We start from the raw sequence: 11,971 nt of genomic DNA, 5'->3' as shown, positions 1-11,971 counted from the left end.
GATCTCCATGATGTGCAAAAGGACGGCACCGAGTCTTCTAGACCTGGAAGGAACAAGGTGGCGACATATTACATCCATCTTCCTCCAACTTCAGAACAAGCTCTGGAGCCTGGATGCCGGATGGAGAGTGGTGACGACTTGTCTCCAGATCTCCCCATTGGGGTCCGGATGTCAGATCAGGAGACAATTGGCCGCTGAGTCTCTGTCACCAGTTCTTCAGAAATGCAGCAGATGTGAGATTTGAATGATTATCATGATGAAAAAATGCTCGTCTGCTGAGGGCCGGAGTGATGGCAGCATCTTCTCCCTCACTATAGAATAGAATATCTGTGACTTCATGGTACCATCAATGTAGCCCCGACACCAGCAGCGCGTGTGCCCTCCCCCAACACCTCATGTGGCCCCCGTCACCGGCAACTCATGTACTCCCCGAGACCGGCAGCTCGTGCCCTCCGAGACCAGCAGCTCATGTGCCCCCCCGACACCAGCGGCGTGTGTGCCCTCCCCCAACACCTCATGTGGCCCCGTCACCGGCAACTCATGTGCTCCCCGGACCGGCAGCTCGTGCCCTCCAAGACCAGCAGATCATGTGCCCCCCGACACCAGCGGCATGTGTGCCCTCCCCCGACACCGGCAGCTCATGTGCCCCCCCATCACCGGCAACTCATGTGCCCCCCCATCACCGGCAACTCATGTGCCCCCCCGTCACCGGCAACTCATGTGCCCCCCGACACCGGTAGCTCATGTGCCTCCCGACACCGGTAGCTCATGTTCCGACGAGACCAGCTGCTCATGTGCCTTTAGGAGCGGATCCTCCGTGGACGCTCCCTCATGCTGCTGTTCCTCTGCGGTGTCTCTCGGTTTGGCTTTCTTTGTCTTTAGATAACAGCAGGGAACTTACGTGTGGATTTTCTTCCCTTCTCATCAGAAGACGCTCCTCCTGTTTCGGTGGTGACTTCCGTGGTCGCTGGACGTCTGTGAGATGCTACAGCTCCATATTTCCTACATTTTTTATCATTTCTGCTCCAGTATCTGACTGCTGATCTTCATGTAGCTGTCACCTTTCTTGGTCTTGTGACATTTCTCTTCCCTGTGGTGCCATTGCTGACAGCATGTAGTGGACAGGGGTTTTGTGTGTTAGGTATCAGCCTCTTATAGTCACCCGTCTGCTGTAAATCAGTGTAATTAAGGATGACACTGACCTGAGGGGATTCTTGTTACTTAGAATTTTGTGGTCTAAGCTTTAGACATTGGGGTGTACCCATTTTTACAACATGGTCTTTTTTGGGTGTGCAAAATAACAGTCTTGTTTGCAACCAATGGCCGACATTTCTGGAGTGTTCTGTAGTGTAGTATATGTGGCGCCCTGCTGCACATTGGTGCCACAGATCCTAGAGGGGTGCATGGACGGATTCCTCCACACGAGGCCCTCATAGCATTCACACACCTCCACCTTCCACCTCAGACCACCAGAGGGAGCCCGTTAGGGATATAAAAAGGGAAGGTGAAGCTAGGCAGTCAGTCGGTCTGGAGTCTGCAGTCTGGAGTCTACAGTCAGTCTGCTGCAGCCAGATAGGTGGCCAGTCCAGCCCCGACTCAGGGAGCTCAGGTTAGTGAGCCCAAGGCGTGCCGAAGCCATAAGAGCGGTGAAGAGTAGCAAGGCCTACTGCCAGTGTGAAGCCTAGTGAGTGGCCGAAGGCGAGTGGAGTAAGCGAGCTACACAGGGGGCAGAGGAGCTTAGCCAGCTCACCCCAAGACCATATACCGGACACCGGGTCCGTGTCTGCAAGGATCTCTAGGACCAGCAGAAACAACCGGAACCCCTGGCGAACTACATGTCCCAGGAGCACCAGAAGCTGACCGTTATCCCAGGGTCAGGAATCACAGAGGCCCAAGAGACCAGGGAGTGTGATCTCCAACAGAAGGCCCTACCACCAGGTCAGCAGGTGCCAGACAGAGACCAAGTTAGGCCTAGCTCCAGGCAGGTCAAAAACTTACCAGGAAAAGGCAAGAAACAGGAGGCCCCACACCCGCTCACTGGGGAGTGTCCTGGAACTCACCCTTCACAATAGAGTGCCCTGGATCGTGCCTGAAACACCACCAGTAAATGTACTGAAGTGAACTGTTGCGAGTGTGCCTATTCTTCTCCTGACCCGGCTGGGTCCTCTCTGTCCTGAATCCCTTTTCCTACGCTGCCCTGAGGCCCCGCTCCACCTGTGGGGAGCTGCACCAACTAAGCTGCCTGACCACCGGCCTCAGAGGACTGTAGCAGCGCTGGTGATCCTCATCAGACACCACGAGTGGCGTCACGAACATTTCCCTATCCCGATAACCTTTCCCCCTTCCTTGCTTTTAAGAGTGACCTCAGGGTATGGGCCCGGGAGCCGGCCACCGCGGCATCCCCCAACACCATCAACAAGGCCCGGGCGCCGATTCGTCCCCATCCCCTGGGCGCGTCATATACCATAGAAAACCTTTGGTTTCCTTTCAGAATGAACATTTTCTGACAAATCTGTTAGGGTGTACTCATTTATGCTTTGCACTGTATTATATATAATCATATCGGAAAGTGCCGCAGATTGCACTTTACTGCTGTATCTTCTATATTCTTCACTTGTCTTTCTATAGTTGGGTTGTATGTAGTACGTATGGATCCATGAAGACTCTGCGCCTGTGGGGGGCTCCTGAGCGTGGCCCCCCGGACCGAGGGTGAAGACGTGCACTCAGCCCCAGAGCATCTCGGCTACAGAGAGTCTCAGCCGTCTATTCGTAGGATCTTTGATTTACTACTTACATCCCCAGCGATGCCCGAGGGAGAATAACTAGAACATATTTCTTACCTTAAAGTTTCTTTTACTGAAATCCAAGTCCGTTCGGCGCTCACCATCGCCCCCCAATAACCGTGTCATAAACCGTCTCTTCCTGTCTCCGGAGATATTTATGGGCGGTCGATGTAATAATGAATTCACTGAAATATTCTTCAGAAAAAGCAAAATTTAGTGATGGTGAAAAAAGACCCAAAACAGTCACAAAAAGTCTGAAAAGTTAAGGTGAACAGAAGCCACGAAGATCTGCTCTGGGCCGCGCCCGTCAGGCTGATTTATGAGCTCTGCTGATTTGGGCTTATTGCCCACAAGTGTTCAGATATATACTATATATATATATATATATATACTCAGCCCGTTCTTCTTATTGATGGGCATTATTACGGGGTCTTCGATATGGGAAGCTGTTGGGACCTTGTGATCAGACGGGTCTCATTTCGGGGGGCTTATTCCAGCCCCTCCGGCATTGTTGCACCTGTTTGTTACCTTCTATCGCTCCGACGTATCATGGAGGAATGTGATGATCACAAGTCGCTTTCAGGCCTCAGATGTGCTGGAATCTTCTGCTTCTCTGATGGGAGTTTTGCTTCAGGGGGAAACAGAAATTATCCTGTAATTTATATATTTCATGTTTCCAGGAGCCCTCAGGGGGCAATAGGTAAAGTCCCTGAGTGGTGAGACCCCCACAGCAAGTCGCAGGTAAAACCGGACGTGTGATCTGCAATCCTCCCCTGTGACTGTACCGCTGACCACCGGGGACCGGACTGTGACTGTACCGCTGACCACCGGGGACCGGACTGTGACTGTACCGCTGACCACCGGGGACCGGACTGTGACTGTACCACTGACCACCGGGGACAGGACTGTGACTGTACCGCTGACCCCCGGGGATCGGGCTGTGACTGTACCGCTGACCACCGGGGACCGGACTGTGACTGTACCGCTGACCACCGGGGACCGGACTGTGACTGTACCGCAGACCACCGGGGACCGGACTGTGACTGTACCACTGACCACCGGGGACAGGACTGTGACTGTACCGCTGACCCCCGGGGATCGGGCTGTGACTGTACCGCTGACCACCGGGGACCGGACTGTGACTGTACCGCTGACCACCGGGGACCGGACTGTGACTGTACCGCTGACCACCGGGGACAGGACTGTGACTGTACCGCTGACCCCCGGGGATCGGGCTGTGACTGTACCGCTGACCACCGGGGACCGGACTGTGACTGTACCGCAGACCACCGGGGACCGGACTGTGACTGTACCACTGACCACCGGGGACAGTGCTGTGACTGTACTGCTGACCACCGGGAACCGGACTGTGACTGTACCACTGACCACCGGGGACAGTGCTGTGACTGTACCACTGACCACCGGGGACCGGACTGTGACTGTACCACTGACCACCGGGGACCGGACTGTGACTGTACCACTGACCACCGGGGACCAGACTGTGACTGTACCACTGACCACCGGGGACCAGACTGTGACTGTACCACTGACCACCGGGGACCGGACTGTGACTGTACCACTGACCCCCGGGGATCGGACTGTGACTGTACCGCTGACCCCCGGGGATCGGGCTGTGACTGTACCGCTGACCCCCGGGGATCGGACTGTGACTGTACCGCTGACCCCCGGGGACCGGACTGTGACTGTACCGCTGACCCCCGGGGACAGTGCTGTGACTGTACTGCTGACCACCGGGAACCGGACTGTGACTGTACCACTGACCACCGGGGACAGTGCTGTGACTGTACCACTGACCACCGGGGACCGGACTGTGACTGTACCACTGACCCCCGGGGATCGGACTGTGACTGTACCACTGACCACCGGGGACCAGACTGTGACTGTACCACTGACCACCGGGGACCAGACTGTGACTGTACCACTGTCCACCGGGGACCAGACTGTGACTGTACCACTGACCCCCGGGGATCGGACTGTGACTGTACCGCTGACCCCCGGGGATCGGACTGTGACTGTACCGCTGACCCCCGGGGATCGGGCTGTGACTGTACCGCTGACCCCCGGGGATCGGGCTGTGACTGTACCGCTGACCACCGGGGACCGGATTGTGACTGTACCACTGACCACCGGGGACAGTGCTGTGACTGTACCGCTGACCACCGGGGACCGGACTGTGACTGTACCACTGACCCCCGGGGATCGGACTGTGACTGTACCGCTGACCACCGGGGACCAGACTGTGACTGTACCACTGACCACCGGGGACAGTGCTGTGACTGTACCACTGACCCCCGGGGATCGGACTGTGACTGTACCGCTGACCCCCGGGGATCGGACTGTGACTGTACCGCTGACCCCCGGGGATCGGGCTGTGACTGTACCGCTGACCCCCGGGGATCGGGCTGTGACTTTACCGCTGACCACCGGGGACCGGACTGTGACTGTACCACTGACCACCGGGGACAGTGCTGTGACTGTACCACTGACCACCGGGGACTGGACTGTGACAATATCAGCATTATTTTCCAGTGTCTGCAGACAGTCCTGACCCGGGTGCAGCTTGTGTGGGGACAGCGGAGCTTTCGTTTCTGTGTGCGATGCTTTGGGTGTGACTGGAGTATAATCAGGCTATTGTCATTATATTGGTGACGTTCTTCCTCTCACATCATCTGTCAATCATCTGAGTGCGCTGCTCGTCCACCAGGTGCGATGTCATAGATACATGGGCAGTGGATGATGAGGGTATTACTCCGTTCAGTGACGAGGACACTACCACCCCAGGCCTCTCCCACAATCGCCCCCAAGAGTCTGGTGAGCGTTCCCTTAGTTGGGGGATTATTGCAGCGTGATATCATTACCCATAATCCTGTGCTTCTCCATTATATCAGATTATGTTACACTGAACCAGATGAACCACCTGGATTAGCGGCAGCGCTGTCACTCACGGCCCCTGGCAGGAAGGGGCCCCACAGGAGAAGGGGCCCCACAGGAGAAGGGGCCAGACAGGAGAAGGGGCCAAACAAGAGAAGGGGCCAAACAAGAGAAGGGGCCCCACAGGAGAAGGGGCCAAACAAGAGAAGGGGCCCCACAGGAGAAGGGGCCCCACAGGAGAAGGGGCCAAACAAGAGAAGGGGCCCCACAGGAGAAGGGGCCAGACAGGAGAAGGGGCCAAACAAGAGAAGGGACCCCACAGGAGAAGGGCCACACAGGAGAAGGGGCCCCACAGGAGAAGGGGCCCCACAGGAGAAGGGGCCAGACAGGAGAAGGGGCCAAACAAGAGAAGGGGCCAAACAAGAGAAGGGGCCAGACAGGAGAAGGGGCCCCACAGGAGAAGGGGCCAAACAAGAGAAGGGGCCCCACAGGAGAAGGGGCCCCACAGGAGAAGGGGCCAAACAAGAGAAGGGGCCCCACAGGAGAAGGGGCCAGACAGGAGAAGGGGCCAAACAAGAGAAGGGACCCCACAGGAGAAGGGCCACACAGGAGAAGGGGCCCCACAGGAGAAGGGGCCCCACAGGAGAAGGGGCCAAACAAGAGAAGGGGCCCCACAGGAGAAGGGGCCAAACAAGAGAAGGGGTCCCACAGGAGAAGGGGCCAGACAGGAGAAGGGGCCCCACAGGAGAAGGGGCCAAACAAGAGAAGGGGCCCCACAGGAGAAGGGGCCAAACAAGAGAAGGGGCCCCACAGGAGAAGGGGCCAAACAAGAGAAGGGGCCAAACAAGAGAAGGGGCCCCACAGGAGAAGGGGCCAAACAAGAGAAGGGGCCCCACAGGAGAAGGGGCCAAACAAGAGAAGGGGCCAAACAAGAGAAGGGGCCCCACAGGAGAAGGGGCCAAACAAGAGAAGGGGCCCCACAGGAGAAGGGGCCAAACAAGAGAAGGGGTCCCACAGGAAAAGGGGCCAGACAGGAGAAGGGACCCCACAGGAGAAGGGGCCCCACAGGAGAAGGGGCCAAACAAGAGAAGGGGCCAAACAAGAGAAGGGGCCCCACAGGAGAAGGGGCCAAACAAGAGAAGGGGCCCCACAGGAGAAGGGGCCAAACAAGAGAAGGGGTCCCACAGGAAAAGGGGCCAGACAGGAGAAGGGACCCCACAGGAGAAGGGGCCCCACAGGAGAAGGGGCCAAACAAGAGAAGGGGCCAAACAAGAGAAGGGGCCCCACAGGAGAAGGGGCCCCACAGGAGAAGGGGCCCCACAGGAGAAGGGACCCCACAGGAGAAGGGCCACACAGGAGAAGGGGCCCCACAGTAGAAGGGGCCCCACAGAAGGGGCCAAACAAGAGAAGGGGCCAGACAGGAGAAGGGGCCCCACAGGAGAAGGGGCCCAACAAGAGAAGGGGCCCGACAGGAGAAGGGGCCCGACAGGAGAAGGGGCCCCACAGGAGAAGGGGCCAAACAAGAGAAGGAGTCCCACAGGAGAAGGGGCCAAACAAGAGAAGGGGCCTCACAGGAGATGGGGCCAAACAAGAGAAGGGGCCCCACAGGAGAAGGGGCCAAACAAGAGAAGGGGCCCCACAGGAGTAGGGGCCACACAGGAGAAGGGGCCAAACAAGAGAAGGGGCCCCACAGGAGAAGGGGCCACACAGGAGAAGGGGCCAAACAAGAGAAGGGGCCCCACAGGAGAAGGGGTCCCACAGGAGAAGGGGCCAGACAGGAGAAGGGGCCCCACAGGAGAAGGGGCCAGACAGGAGAAGGGGCCCCACAGGAGAAGGGGCCACACAGGAGAAGGAGCCAAACAAGAGAAGGGGCCCCACAGGAGAAGGGGCCAAATAAGAGAAGGGGCCCCACAGGAGAAGGGGCCAGACATGAGAAGGGGCCACACAGGAGACGGGGCCCCACAGGAGAAGGGGCCACACAGGAGACGGGGCCAAACAAGAGAAGGGGCCCCACAGGAGAAGGGGCCCCACAGGAGAAGGGGCCAGACAGGAGAAGGGGCCAAACAAGAGAAGGGACCCAACAGGAGAAGGGGCCCCACAGGAGAAGGGGCCAGACAGGAGAAGGGGCCAAACAAGAGAAGGGACCCAACAGGAGAAGGGCCACACAGGAGAAGGGGCCACACAGGAGAAGGGGCCAAACAAGAGAAGGGGCCAGAAAAGAGAAGGGGCCCCACAGGAGAAGGGGCCAAACAAGAGAAGGGGCCCCACAGGAGAAGGGGCCAAACAAGAGAAGGGGCCAAACAAGAGAAGGGGCCCCACAGGAGAAGGGGCCCCACAGGAGAAGGCGCCAGACAGGAGAAGGGGCACCACAGGAGAAGGGGCCACACAGGAGAAGTGGCCCCTCAGGAGAAGGGGCCAAACAAGGGAAGGGGCCACACAGGAGAAGGGGCCCAACAGGAGAAGGGGCCAGACATGAGAAGGGGCCAAACAAGAGAAGGGGCCCCACAGGAGAAGGGGCCACACAGGATAAGGGGCCCCACAGAAGGGGCCAAACAAGAGAAGGGGCCAGACAGGAGAAGGGGCCCCACAGGAGAAGGGGCCCAACAAGAGAAGGGGCCCGACAGGAGAAGGGGCCCCACAGGAGAAGGGACCCCACAGGAGAAGGGGCCAAACAAGAGAAGGAGTCCCACAGGAGAAGGGGCCAAACAAGAGAAGGGGCCCCACAGGAGAAGAGGCCCCACAGGAGAAGGGCCACACAGAAGAAGGGGCCAAACAAGAGAAGGGGCCTCACAGGAGATGGGGCCAAACGAGAGAAGGGGCCAGACAGGAGAAAGGGCCAAACAAGAGAAGGGGCCCCACAGGAGAAGGGGCCACACAGGAGAAGGGGCCACACAGGAGAAGGGGCCAAACAAGAGAAGGGGCCACACAGGAGAAGGGGCCACACAGGAGAAGGGGCCAAACAAGAGAAGGGGCCCCACAGGAGAAGGGGTCCCACAGGAGAAGGGGCCAGACAGGAGAAGGGGCCCCACAGGAGAAGGGGCCAGACAGGAGAAGGGGCCCCACAGGAGAAGGGGCCACACAGGAGAAGGAGCCAAACAAGAGAAGGGGCCCCACAGGAGAAGGGGCCAAATAAGAGAAGGGGCCCCACAGGAGAAGGGGCCAGACATGAGAAGGGGCCACACAGGAGACGGGGCCCCACAGGAGAAGGGGCCACACAGGAGACGGGGCCCCACAGGAGAAGGGGCCAAACAAGAGAAGGGGCCCCACAGGAGAAGGGGCCCCACAGGAGAAGGGGCCAGACAGGAGAAGGGGCCAAACAAGAGAAGGGACCCCACAGGAGAAGGGCCACACAGGAGAAGGGGCCACACAGGAGAAGGGGCCAAACAAGAGAAGGGGCCAGAAAAGAGAAGGGGCCCCACAGGAGAAGGGGCCCCACAGGAGAAGGGGCCAAACAAGAGAAGGGGCCCCACAGGAGAAGGGGCCAAACAAGAGAAGGGGCTCCACAGGAGACGGGGCCCCACAGGAGAAGGGGCCAGACAGGAGAAGGGGCCACACAGGAGAAGGGGCCCCACAGGAGAAGGGGCCAAACAAGAGAAGGGGCCCCACTGGAGAAGGGGCCAAACAAGAGAAGGGGCCCCACAGGAGCAGGGGCCAAACAAGAGAATGGGCTACACAGGAGAAGGGGCCCCTCAGGAGAAGGGGCTAAACAAGAGAAGGGGCCCCACAGGAGAAGGGGCCAAACAAGAGAAGGGGCCAAACAAGAGAAGGGGCCCCACAGGACAAGGGGTCCCACAGCTGCTGTTGGGCCCATAGAGTTCTCCGTAGGCAGCCTCCAGTATTTGGTCAGTATTTTGCATCAGTATTTGTAGCTAAAATCAGGAGAGGAACAATCAGAGGAAAGGAATAATGGAAACACGTCACCACTTCTGTATCTATCACCCACTCCTGGTTACAAATACTGATGGAAAATACTGACCAAATACTGACCGTGTGAATGTGGCCTTATGCTGTATCCCCCACCTCTCTATTATCTCAGTGATAGTTTTCTATCAGTATAAGCTCTTCTGCTTCCACATAGATGAAGCTGCAGGCTCAGTGATCAGAGTGTTCCTTGCTTGTGGAGCAGCGGGTTCAGACTTTAGGGGGTGGTCCTTGCTTTTGCAATTGCGGGTTCAGAGCTCAGTTATTTTTCTTGCTTGTGGAGCTGCAGGTTCAGAGCACAGTGGGTGTTTCTTAATAATGGTATTGCAGTTCACATGTCAGGGGTGGTCTTTACGGTGTAGATGCGAGTTCAGAGCTCAGGGGGTGGTCCTTTCTTTCTGAATTGCAGGTTCTGAGCTTAGGGGATGTACCCTGCTTGTGGAGCGGCCAGCTAAGAGCTCAGAGGGTGCACTCTGTGGAACTACATGGTCAGAGTCAGGGGGTGTTTCTTGGTTGCTGAATTGCAGATTCAGAGCTTGGGGGTGTACCTTGCTTGTGGAGCTGCAAGTCCAGAGCTCAGGGAGTGTTTCTTGCTTGTGGAGCTGCAGGTTCAGAGCTCAGGGAGTGTTTCTTGCTTGTGGAGCTGCAGGTTCAGAGCTCAGGGAGTGTTTATTGCTTGTGGAGCTGCAGGTTCAGAGCTCAGGGAGTGTTTAATGCTTGTGGAGCTGCAGGTTCAGAGCTCAGGGAGCGTTTATTGCTTGTGGAGCTGCAGGTTCAGAGCTCAGGGAGTGTTTATTGCTTGTGGAGCTGCAGGTTCAGAGCTCAGGGAGCGTTTCTTGCTTGTGGGGCTGCAGGTTCAGAGCTCAGGGAGTGTTTCTTGCTTGTAGAGCTGCAGGTTCAGAGCTCTAGGAGAGTTTTTTGCTTGTGGAGCTGCAGGTTCAGAGCTCATGGAGTGTTTCTTGCTTGTGGAGCTGCAGGTTCAGAGCTCATGGAGTGTTTCTTGCTTGTTGAGCTGCAGGTTCAGAGCTACGCTTCTGTTCTTTGGCTTGTCTGTGCCATCTGCTTGTTTCTTCCGTGCCCTTCTTCCCTGATACAGTTGTGCTCTATTGCCTGTTGAGTGTGAATGTTACTGCACTGACCATGGAGATATCTACAGGACTCAGGAGGAGGTCAAGTGATGGCCTCTGCAGCATTTGTAGTTGCCATGGAGACACACAGCTCTACATAAGAGCTGTATACACGGCTTAGTAGATTTTCCATATTCTTATTGTTTTGACGCCCAGCTGTGTCTCTGTAGCATGGAAGGGGGTAAGGAGCCAGGCTGCAGGGGGCTACAGGGGAAGTATGTAGGGGTCCGGACCTGGACAGGGATTATAGTAATTTTTGCCAGGAGACCCCTCTTGTCACCCTGGCAGTGTGGCTTGGGGTGTGTGACCCGGCTGTGTGCTCAGTGCATGTCCCTCTGAACACCAACTGCTGTTCACACCTGAAGGTTGTACCAACAATATCATCACATTAGGAAGTTGCTATGTAAGCGATTTCTCCCCCCCGAGAAGTTCATGACCCTCATCTCACTCAAGGTGTATAATGTTCTCACGCTCCCTGCCGGCATCAGGTCACACCTGCCCCTCCGCTGCATAAATATACACCCCCAGGGGGACTCCTGCATTCTGTGTAGCTCCTGATTGCTGGTGGCTGCAGGAGGATGACTGGGCCCAGGAGCTGACAATCAGAGAAGCTGAACCCCCACACTAGTGGCTCTACATGAGCGGGGCCCTCAGCCGGAGCCCAGTGCAGAGCGGACCCCCAAGGGTCACCTATCACATCCATGAATGGTGCATTGCCCGATCCCACGCCGCTGATCGCAGGACGCCGCTGATCGCAGGACGCCGCTGATCGCAGGACGCCGCTGATCCCTATCTCTACCCCCAGGACAGACTCTTCTTATCAGTGTGAACAATGTCAGCAACATGAACAGAAAGAAGCCATTGCAAAGCGCGAGTCATCACATTTCAGTCCAACCATCCGGAAAAGTAAGTGCCCCCCACCAGCAAAAAGGATCATGTGTCACATCTCAATATCCAGCAATACAATGTGGACAAGTAAGTGCCCCCCACATGAGTGTGACTAACAGGCCGGGCATTACCGCAGGTGCAGTGGATCAGGTGCAGCCGTGAGAACGCAGTCACAGAAGCCTCAGACCTACAATCGTCGCCAATTCTCCCACCGTCCAGACCGGACCCCCGCCGCAGCTCAGCAGCAGGTCTGGAGCAATGTGTCTGGACAGAGGAGGCTGAGATACAGTTCAGATACTGCAGTACCACATGTCTGATGATCACAGGCCGCAGTACAAAAGAAGCACCTGATACCTGCCG

The sequence above is a fragment of the Phyllobates terribilis genome, unplaced genomic scaffold, assembly GCF_046119375.1.
Source record: "Phyllobates terribilis strain yellow unplaced genomic scaffold, ASM4611937v1 Scaffold_4__5_contigs__length_816908805, whole genome shotgun sequence".
NCBI lineage: Eukaryota > Metazoa > Chordata > Amphibia > Anura > Dendrobatidae > Phyllobates > Phyllobates terribilis.
Note: the sequence above shows the minus strand (reverse complement) of the source record.